The sequence below is a fragment of the Dermacentor albipictus genome, chromosome 10 (genome assembly GCF_038994185.2).
Source record: "Dermacentor albipictus isolate Rhodes 1998 colony chromosome 10, USDA_Dalb.pri_finalv2, whole genome shotgun sequence".
Classification (NCBI taxonomy): Eukaryota; Metazoa; Arthropoda; class Arachnida; order Ixodida; family Ixodidae; genus Dermacentor; species Dermacentor albipictus.
The window spans coordinates 24,632,343-24,641,445 of record NC_091830.1 but is presented as its reverse complement, the minus strand read 5'-3'; positions in this window follow the sequence as shown (position 1 = coordinate 24,641,445).

Sequence of the window (9,103 nt, the reverse complement as noted above, 5' to 3'; positions counted from 1 at the left end):
AATTGAATGGAAAACGGCGGAGTGCACTTTTGGAATTGTTTTCATGTACATTTCAATGATGGCGGGTTGTTTGGAAAGTCGCACGAATTTCGCATGTAATTCTTATATTGCTCTTCTTCATATTTTAATAGCTCACAATATGTCCAACAAGTATATCGACTTTTACCCTTCCCCATTTCCCCCGACGTTCACTCAGTATCCTGACATATAGAAACAACAGTTGTATAGAGGTCCAAGAAATGGACACACATGAACATTGCATACAAGAAACAAAAAGAGCAATGATAAAGCACAAACAAAATTCAGCAGCAGCGACGGTAGTATAAGTAGTAGTAGGGGAACGAGGCCGAGGAAATTAAGTTGTGAGAGGAAAGAGTTACACGCGTAGCAGAGTAACTGTCCCTCGAAGCAAATAACAGCGCATATGTTATTCGTAAATACATTGCTTGAAGCACTCCCCCATCGTGATAAAGGAGGAGGTTTGTTTAGAATATGCAAAATTAGGTAGTATATACCGGGTCTTTAAAATTAAGCTTTATGGCTTTCTTAAAATTAGGCACTGGGAGGCACGCGAAGACCACCTGTGCGAATAAGTTATGTGACCAGGGGGACACATAATAAGAAGCCAACGAACAGTGACACCAAGGACAACATAGGGGAAATTATTTTTGCTTAATAAGTGAAATAAAGTAACGATAAATTAATGGAAATTAAAGTGGATGAAAAAACAACTTGCCGCAGGTGGGGAACGATCCCACAACTTTCGCATTTCGCGTGCGATGTTCTACCAATTGAACTACCGCAGCTTTTTTTTCCCTTTTTTTTTTAAATTGAGCTACCGCGGCGCCGTTTCCCAATCCACTTTATTGGGTATTTACGTTTCGAAGTATGGAACCCCGGGAGTGTTAGCCAGCGCCATCACTCGCAGACCTTGGCGACGGATGTGGAACATCCTTTATGCCGCAGGCGTCACGAGAACAAGATGTTTTTGGGGGACACAAAGTGGGATGATAATTATCGCTGTGAGCAGCCCAGTTAAATAACATTGAATAATTAACTTTTTGTTGACTGCAGTAAGTGGGTGTGTTTGTACTGAAAAGTTAGAGGGAGTCTTGTTTCTACACATCAGTTGGAAGAATTCTTCTATAGCGTGCCTGTGCTTCGAAATACCCTACTCAAATTTTTAATTGTCGTTAGCATGATTACGCATGCAAAAGAGTGAGGATGGGCGCAAAGCTCCGCCCTGATGCGACGCGGCTGTTGCGTGCGCCGTTTAGTCAGACAACGGGGCGGAATCATAGGCAAAGATGATAACTGTTCCCCTTCCCCTCTCGACTGGCGAAATCAAGATATGATAGCGCGGTGTGTTCTGCAGTTGCTCTTGATTTCAATAAAAGTTACAATACTTGGAAATCGGCAGTCACTTTATTTGCGTAGCCCATCATCATCAGCAGCAGCCTGGCTACTCCCACTGCAGGGCAATGACCTCTCCCATACTTCTCCAAGTGCCCCGGTCGTGTGATAATTGTGGCCGTGTTGTCCCTGCAAACTTCTTAATCTCATCCGCCCACCTAACTTTCTGCCGCCCCCTGCTACGCTTCCCTTCCCTTCGAATCCAGTCCGTAACCCTTAATGACCATCAGTTATCTTTCCTCCTCATTACATGGCCTGCACTTGTCCATTTTATTTTCTTGATTTCAACTAAGATGTCATTAACTCGCGTTTGTTCCCTCACCCAATCTGCTCCTTTCCTATCCATTAACGTTACACCCGTCATTCTTCTTTCCATAGCTCGTTGCGTCGTCCTCAATTTGAGTAGAACCCTTTTCGTAAGCCTCCAGCTAGGTTTCTGCCCCGTAGGTGAGTACTGATAAGGCACAGCTGTTATCTTACCAGTGTCTTACCAGCACTCACCTACGGGGCAGAGCTAGGCGAAGCCCAGGCACGGGTCATATCCGCTCGTCTAGTCACCATTGCGCACGCGCACTGCCCTCCGGCTTCTCCGCTCGCGCCATTATCTCGGCGTGGCAGTTGCCGCCATGGTTACAGGCTGCGCGGTCACGTGTCACGACAGCGGTTCCGGGTTCTTCGATCTTTTTCTACTTCGCCAACCGAGAGGAGAAGAGGGACAGTTCTCATCTTTGTCAATGCCTCCGCCCCGTTGCACGCAACAGTCGCGTCGCATCAGCGAGGAGTTTTGCGCCGATCCTAACTCTTGCGTGCGTTATAATGCGAACGACAATTAAAATTTGGAGTCGGATATCTCGGAGCACAGACACGCTAGAAGAAGTCTTCCAACTGATACTGTGTAGAAACACGACCGCCTCTAATTTTTCAATGCAAACATACCCACTTACTGCAGTCAACAAAAAGTTAATTATTCAGTGTTAGTTAATTGGGCTGCTGAAAGCGATAATGATCTTCTCACTTTGTGTCCCACTGACCACATAACTTATTCGCACGGGTGGTCTTCGCGTGCCTGACTTTAAGAAAACCATAAAGCCTAATTTCGAATACCCTGTATATTGTCTTTAGATAACTCAAATATGTGGCACGAATATTTTTTTTTTTGTAGTCTCCTAGCTACGTCTTGAGTTTGTGCAATATGCGCATGGCGTTGTTATAGGCCAGAAATTACGGTGTCCGCCCAGTTGTATCGGAGTGGCGTAACGGTATAGCGACTCGGGTTCCTCTTTCCAGAAATAGAAACTGAGTCACGGTCAGCAGGTCAAGGTAAGAAGCCTCGCCACAATAAACAAAACGTGCATGTTTATATTCTTTATTCGAGCGTCTAGAAGAAAAAAAAAACACTGTTTACACAAAGGCAGTTCGCACATGCGTGTACACTGTAGCCAAACGAGCAAGAAGTAAGCGCACTAGAATGTACCAGGAGGGGCGCCATTTGCCCTTCGAGAGAGTCCGATCGGCACACTCCGGATAAGACATATCGGAGTGCGATTTCGCTTTTCATTTAGTGGTGTGCCAGCAGATAGCAATTTTTAGAGACCGAATCAAATCGAACAGAATACCGAATACTTCTCTTGTATAGTTTTTGAATGACGAACAGCAGTTGTCACCCTTACTATAAAAACAATCTGACCCGCCGTGGTTGCTCAGTGGCTATGGTGTTGGGCTGCTGAGCACGAGGTCGCGGGATCGAATCCCGGCCACGGCGGCCGCATTTCGATGGGGGCGAAATGCGAAAACATCCGTGTACTTAGATTTAGGTGCACGTTAAAGAACCCCAGGTGGTCAAAATTTCCGGAGTCCTCCACTACGGCGTGCCTCATAATCAGAAAGTGGTTTTGGCACGTAAAACCCCAAATATTATTATTATTATAAAAACAATCTTTACATTCTATAGTGTATTCACACCGTTAGTAAGTAAATGTTATTACATTGCACATTAGAAAGCGTATTTAATAAAAGCTCAAATGGATCATTAGAAGCAAATAAACAGTTTATTTGCAGACTCAGTTCTCATCGGCGAGTGCAGCAGGCTAACCTATGTTTAGCACTGTCAAAGTAAACAAAAAGTGCGTGGCTATGAAGTTTGAGAAGCCGATCACGTGATGGCGACGTACACACACACACACACACACACACACACACACATATCGGTTGTTTCTACGAAGATGTTAAGCGATATTTAGAAACAGCAGTTTTTAAATAAAAGGATCCGAGGCATGGCATCAGAAGTGGCGACCACGGGGGGGACGGGTGGTACGTGGCAGCCAGTGGCTAATTGACAAACGTGATCTAATAATTACTTTTTAATATTTTAGTTTCATGCGTGTTCATCGATCGTGAGTGGGGAATTGAAGCGAACTCTCCGTACAAGCCATGTCAAGTTTTAGATCCGGAAAAAATTTGATTACCCGCGGAACTGTGCCACGACGAAATTCGGCTACCAGAGCGCGCGAAACCAAAAAATGGCTGTGGCTTAGGTAAGGTTAAGCCCAGGATGCGAAGCACACTAGCCTTTATTTTAGTTGTTGAACTACTGTTTAGCCTGGTGAACTGCTGTTGCGTGGCTATATTTGGTTCGGCTAGACGAAGAAACAACTCATGCATTACTGCTTCGCCTTCAAGAGTGGAACACGACAGCGTTCCCGTCGACCCGCCAAGGGGTGTAAGACAATGGGCTACAAAGCAGCGACTACGCGCCCCGCATTGGACGCGGTGAGCGTCGAGCAAAGCAGCGTTCGGCGCAGCAACGAAATGTGCGCCTGAGCAAGAGACGCACGCCTTAGAAACAGCTCGTTTCTAAGGCAACACCGCATTCACTAGAGGCGCTTTTGTACCGCTTTGAAGCATCGTACTCGTGGCTCAGTGGTAGCGTCTCCGTCCCACACTCCGGAGACCCTGGTTCGATTCCCACCCAGCCCGTCTTGCAAGAGTTGAGCCAAAGCCACTTCTCCTCTGTCGTGACGTCACGGTGTCACGTGGTTTCAAGGCGACACCGCCGCGCCTGAGGAGCTGGGTTGAGCTCTCGTAATATGCTTCGCATAAAATTATTATGCTTATGTCACCCATGCAGAGGGCAGCCAGCGCATAGCGAAGAACATGACTGACCCCTTCGAGGAGGATTGGCCAGTTAAGTGTGGGCACACATCAATGTGGCACATTTCGAATGGCTAAATTTCAGAGAATCCGCGCACGAGTTGAATGCGCTATTCCACTAAGAGGTCGGTGTACGTAAGGACACCTAGCTATGAGGCTGTAAGCCGACAGGCAGAATTACAAAACCTGTCAAAATCCCGCGCACTTGTTCGAACTGCTTTGTAAGGGACACATGTATAGGCGCGATTGGATTATAATCAATTGGAACGCTGTCCACGTGTTTTCTTACATTCGCCTGCACCGGCCTTTACTTTTTACCTTACCTGGATTATGTATGGCGATCACACGGACTCCGCGAGCGAGCAAAGAACCATGTCCGACTGCATACATTTGCGGGGGCACGAGCTCTCATGAAAAAAGGCTGACTTCGTTTTGCCGGCAATAAATACAAGGGATGATTATCACTTGTGCTACAGTCGAAACAGTGTGTGGTAGACGCATGTACGTTGCTATCCCGCCCGTTACTTTTTCGAAAAAGCGTGGGCTGTGTGTGGCGCATGGAAGTTTATATAAAAACTACCGAGATTAAGGTCACCTGAACGGCCGACTTTTTCTGGCTTCGATTACATCACGCTACCACTCCTCTTAGGTTTTACCCCAGTGAAAACACTATACGTAAGACATCCTAATCGTGTTCCAATTAATGTACATGCGCCGTTGGAAACAATTAAGTAGGACATCCGCCGGACATCCCGTTTCAGATATCCCAGCTACAACGGACGTCCCAAGAATATCGCACATAAACATGTTCCAAATATCCTGTCACGGTTGTCCCAAGGATATCGCGTACGTGGACCTTTTTCGGCGTACACGTGGATATTCGACCTCCAACAGGCTTCGTCTGAGTTTCAGCGTAGCAGAATTGTCTTCTCGCGTGTTCGAATTACAATTTGAAGCTACCACGTCTGCAACTCGTGCGTCTACGTCGTACTTTGTGAATTTCCTTTGTTCAGACCAGTTCACACCACTTGAAAACCAGTAGTGTACCACTTGAAAATCAGCACAGTTCCTGTTGAAGACCAATAGCCTTCTACTGGGACCAGTTGAAACCAGCAACAGACCACTAGCTTTTCAACTGGGACCACATCAGACCACTTCACACCACTTGAAAACCATTAGTACCACTTGAAAACCAGTAGCAATATTTTCACCTGGTAACCAATTAGCCACTTACGCGTAGCAGAAGCTAGGCCCGGAAAGAGGAGTATACCGCAGTTGCACGTTTGCGTGCGTGCGTGCGTGCGTGCGTGCGCGTGCATATAATATGACCACGTGCTGTATCTGTTCTTGATGCGTGGGTACTATGCCTCTCACTGAGCGGCTGTGCTGTCAACATTAACAAATATTGCGCAAAAGGTCCTGGCGCATGTCCGTAAAATGTACGCAGCATGTCCCCGTGATGCCCCTTTGCGGACATGCAAGGGACATGTCCGCAGGACACGGGAAGTGCGGCCGGACGATCGTGTGAGGGACGTCCTCACGACGTGTTCGATACATCTCTAGAATACGGCTATGGATGTCACGGCTATGGCTATGTCACGGCTATGAATGTCCATAGGAAGGACGTAATGCAACGTGTGCGCAAAATTTATGCACGTGTACACACAAAACAGTTTGTACTGTGGAAACAATATGCAAATTTATAAACGCTCTGGCATATGTCCGTAAAATGTACGCAACATGCTCCGGTGATGCCTCTCGCGGACATTCAAGGGATGAACGCAGGACACGAAAAGTGCGGCCAACCGATTGTGCGAAGGACGTCCGCACGACGTATTCAGCACATCCCTAGCATATCCAATGTCCGGACAGTGGATGCCCATACGATATTCAGAAGACGTCACTGTCACTGGTGGGGCCGTCCCAGTGAAAACAACGACGTCCGCTCCCCCTTCACGGGAAGTGAACGGTTACGTATAGACTTACGCTACCTTTTATTTCCCTCGGTAGTAAAGTTCGGGCGTTATGTGGGCTGTCTTCTTAAGATTGGTCCTCAATGTCGAGGGATGAAGGCCTAGCCTATGGTCACATACATGCCGCTCGCGATCTCACTGCAACAGAGCGGTGGAGCCATCTCTCACTGCTATGGCAGAAAATGGGGAAACACGCCACGCGGTGGCAGGTGGCGCCACCACTCCGTTGCAGAGAAATCGACACCTTTTGAGCCGTGTCGCCGCAGACACGCACTTGTCTTTACATTGGCGTCGCTTCGCGCAGCATATGCCAGCATTTATGCTCCCCTCTCTCGTGCATCAACTCTCGGACGCGCCAAATGCTTTTATAAATAATTCAGGACTCCCTATCGCATCCTACATGTGTAAACTCCTCATGGATAACCTCCACTTTATGCTTCAGTAAAGTGTGTGGCAACCCTGCATTCCTCCATCAGGAGTGGTGGCTGCATCAATGGCAAATGATTCAACGGAGCCCACAGCTTCTGCCATACTGTTTCAGAAATCAAGCAGTAGTAATTTTTTTCCTTCTTCGCGGGTAAAAAGAACGGTATTTGCGGCCTGTACACCCACCCCACCGTTTGAAAAGGGATGCTAATGCCATTCTCTTCATGCGTCGTCTTGATGCGTGTGAAGAGTTTATCCACCTAAAATGCACGACGGATCTAATGGCATAAATTCTGAAATGGCGTGGCGACAGATGGTTATTTCGCCTGTTTAAGCTAATCAGGTTTTCGTCACATTTGTTCCTCCCTCGTTATGCCGCTAAGTTATATATGCCTGCATACGACACCGGTTCCATCTCTTCCCTGATTTTACCCCACCGATACTCTTTTAAATGTTTTTTGCTTATCTCAACCGCAGAGAAGTTAACGCTCCTATCAGTTCTGAACATCACTATTAGCATAAAAGCCAGAGCTGCGTCTCCTGTCGGTTCTTGAGAGCCTCGTGACAGTCGCTTCCGCCAATTACGTTTTTTGCACATTTACGGAGTTGTAGACAAATTGTGATGTGCCTTGCGTTGGATTGGTGAATCGGAATGAGTGCAACATGGCATGAGACACCGAGCGGTGGATTTCGACACAAAACGCGATGGGCCGTGCGTCCAATCAGGTTGCCCGCGAGTCCAATGGGTGCAGTACATGTAGTGTACATGCGCAAAACAAGGCCCTGTTTGTCATCTATCTGCAACGCAATCTCGCTGTAGCTGTTTGTGAAGCAAAAAAGACAGGATATACAGTTAAACCTCGATATAACAAACTTCAATAAATGAAATTCTCAATAAAACCAAGTATTTATATTTTTGTTACTTGTCCATAGAAAACCATGTATTCAGAAACTGAATATAACGAAGTGTGTTTGCACACGATTTCAATATACCGCAATTTCACTGCCTCTGCAAAAGAATACCGAGACAATGGAAACATCCGCACATGGCCAAATGGTTGAATTGCGAACGGCTGTTTCCGAACTCACCTGCCAAAATCAAGTGCCTCACGACCAAGAGCAGCGCCATCTTCATGTAAAGGGGGGGGGGGGTGCGTACAGGTTGGATGTCTCCTTTTTTAGCAAGGCCATAGCTGCGCATTGCTGTCAGCGTGGCCGAGCACATGCGTGGCTGGCGTGCCCCGTTTTAGAGGTAATTTGCTGCGTGTAGAGTGGTCGTGCCGAGATGGCATGGCATCATGTGCGCTGTCTTCCTGTGCGTTTAGCATTGGACGGTGCATAATCTAGAGTCTCGGAGACGCGTTGAAGCAAGGGGCAGACGAAGCATTCCGCTCGCCATAGGTGGCTTTTCACAATAGCGTTGCTCCACTGCGAGCGACAACACGGAAGTGGAGTGGACGCAAAAGTGTGGCTGGCTTCACTTCGTACTATCGATGTGATGTCGACACAGCATGAAGCAGTGTCTTTCGTCGCCAACTCTCAAGTTCAACAAAATGAATTTTTCTTCGCAAATTTGCTTTTTCCTGTTGCCCGATAATTCAGAAAACTTTGCAGCCCCGGCTGTGTAAGAAATAAAAACATTGGCGACTGCACTTATTTGTATAAAAGGTCGAATTCTATGATAACGAAATTTTGGTATAACGAAGCAAATTGCCAATCTTACCGACTCCATTCTATCGAGTTATAACTAGATGTCACCGAAACCACTGTGGCAAAGCCATAAAGCTAGCTATCACATAGATCTTTAATTAGTGATTCAGGGGCTCGAACTCACAAAGCTCTCCTTTCATAAGTGCAGCATTCTTTAGCTCTCGTATGGAAAACATTATTTTTGCTAAATGTTTCTGATGCACCCGCTTGCAAGTTGCACACAACATTTTGCTCCGAGTTTTCTCTGAAGCTAGAATGCCACTACAAATACTTCTCAAATGATGGAAAGTTTCGCTGCAGTTAGCCCCTTTAAACATCGAAGTCCATTTAAAGCAATCTTGTACAGTTGGTGGACAGGTGTTCAGCTTATGAGATCCGTGACAATGTCCAAAAGAGCAAGACATTGCTTCATCAAATGAAACTAATAGAAC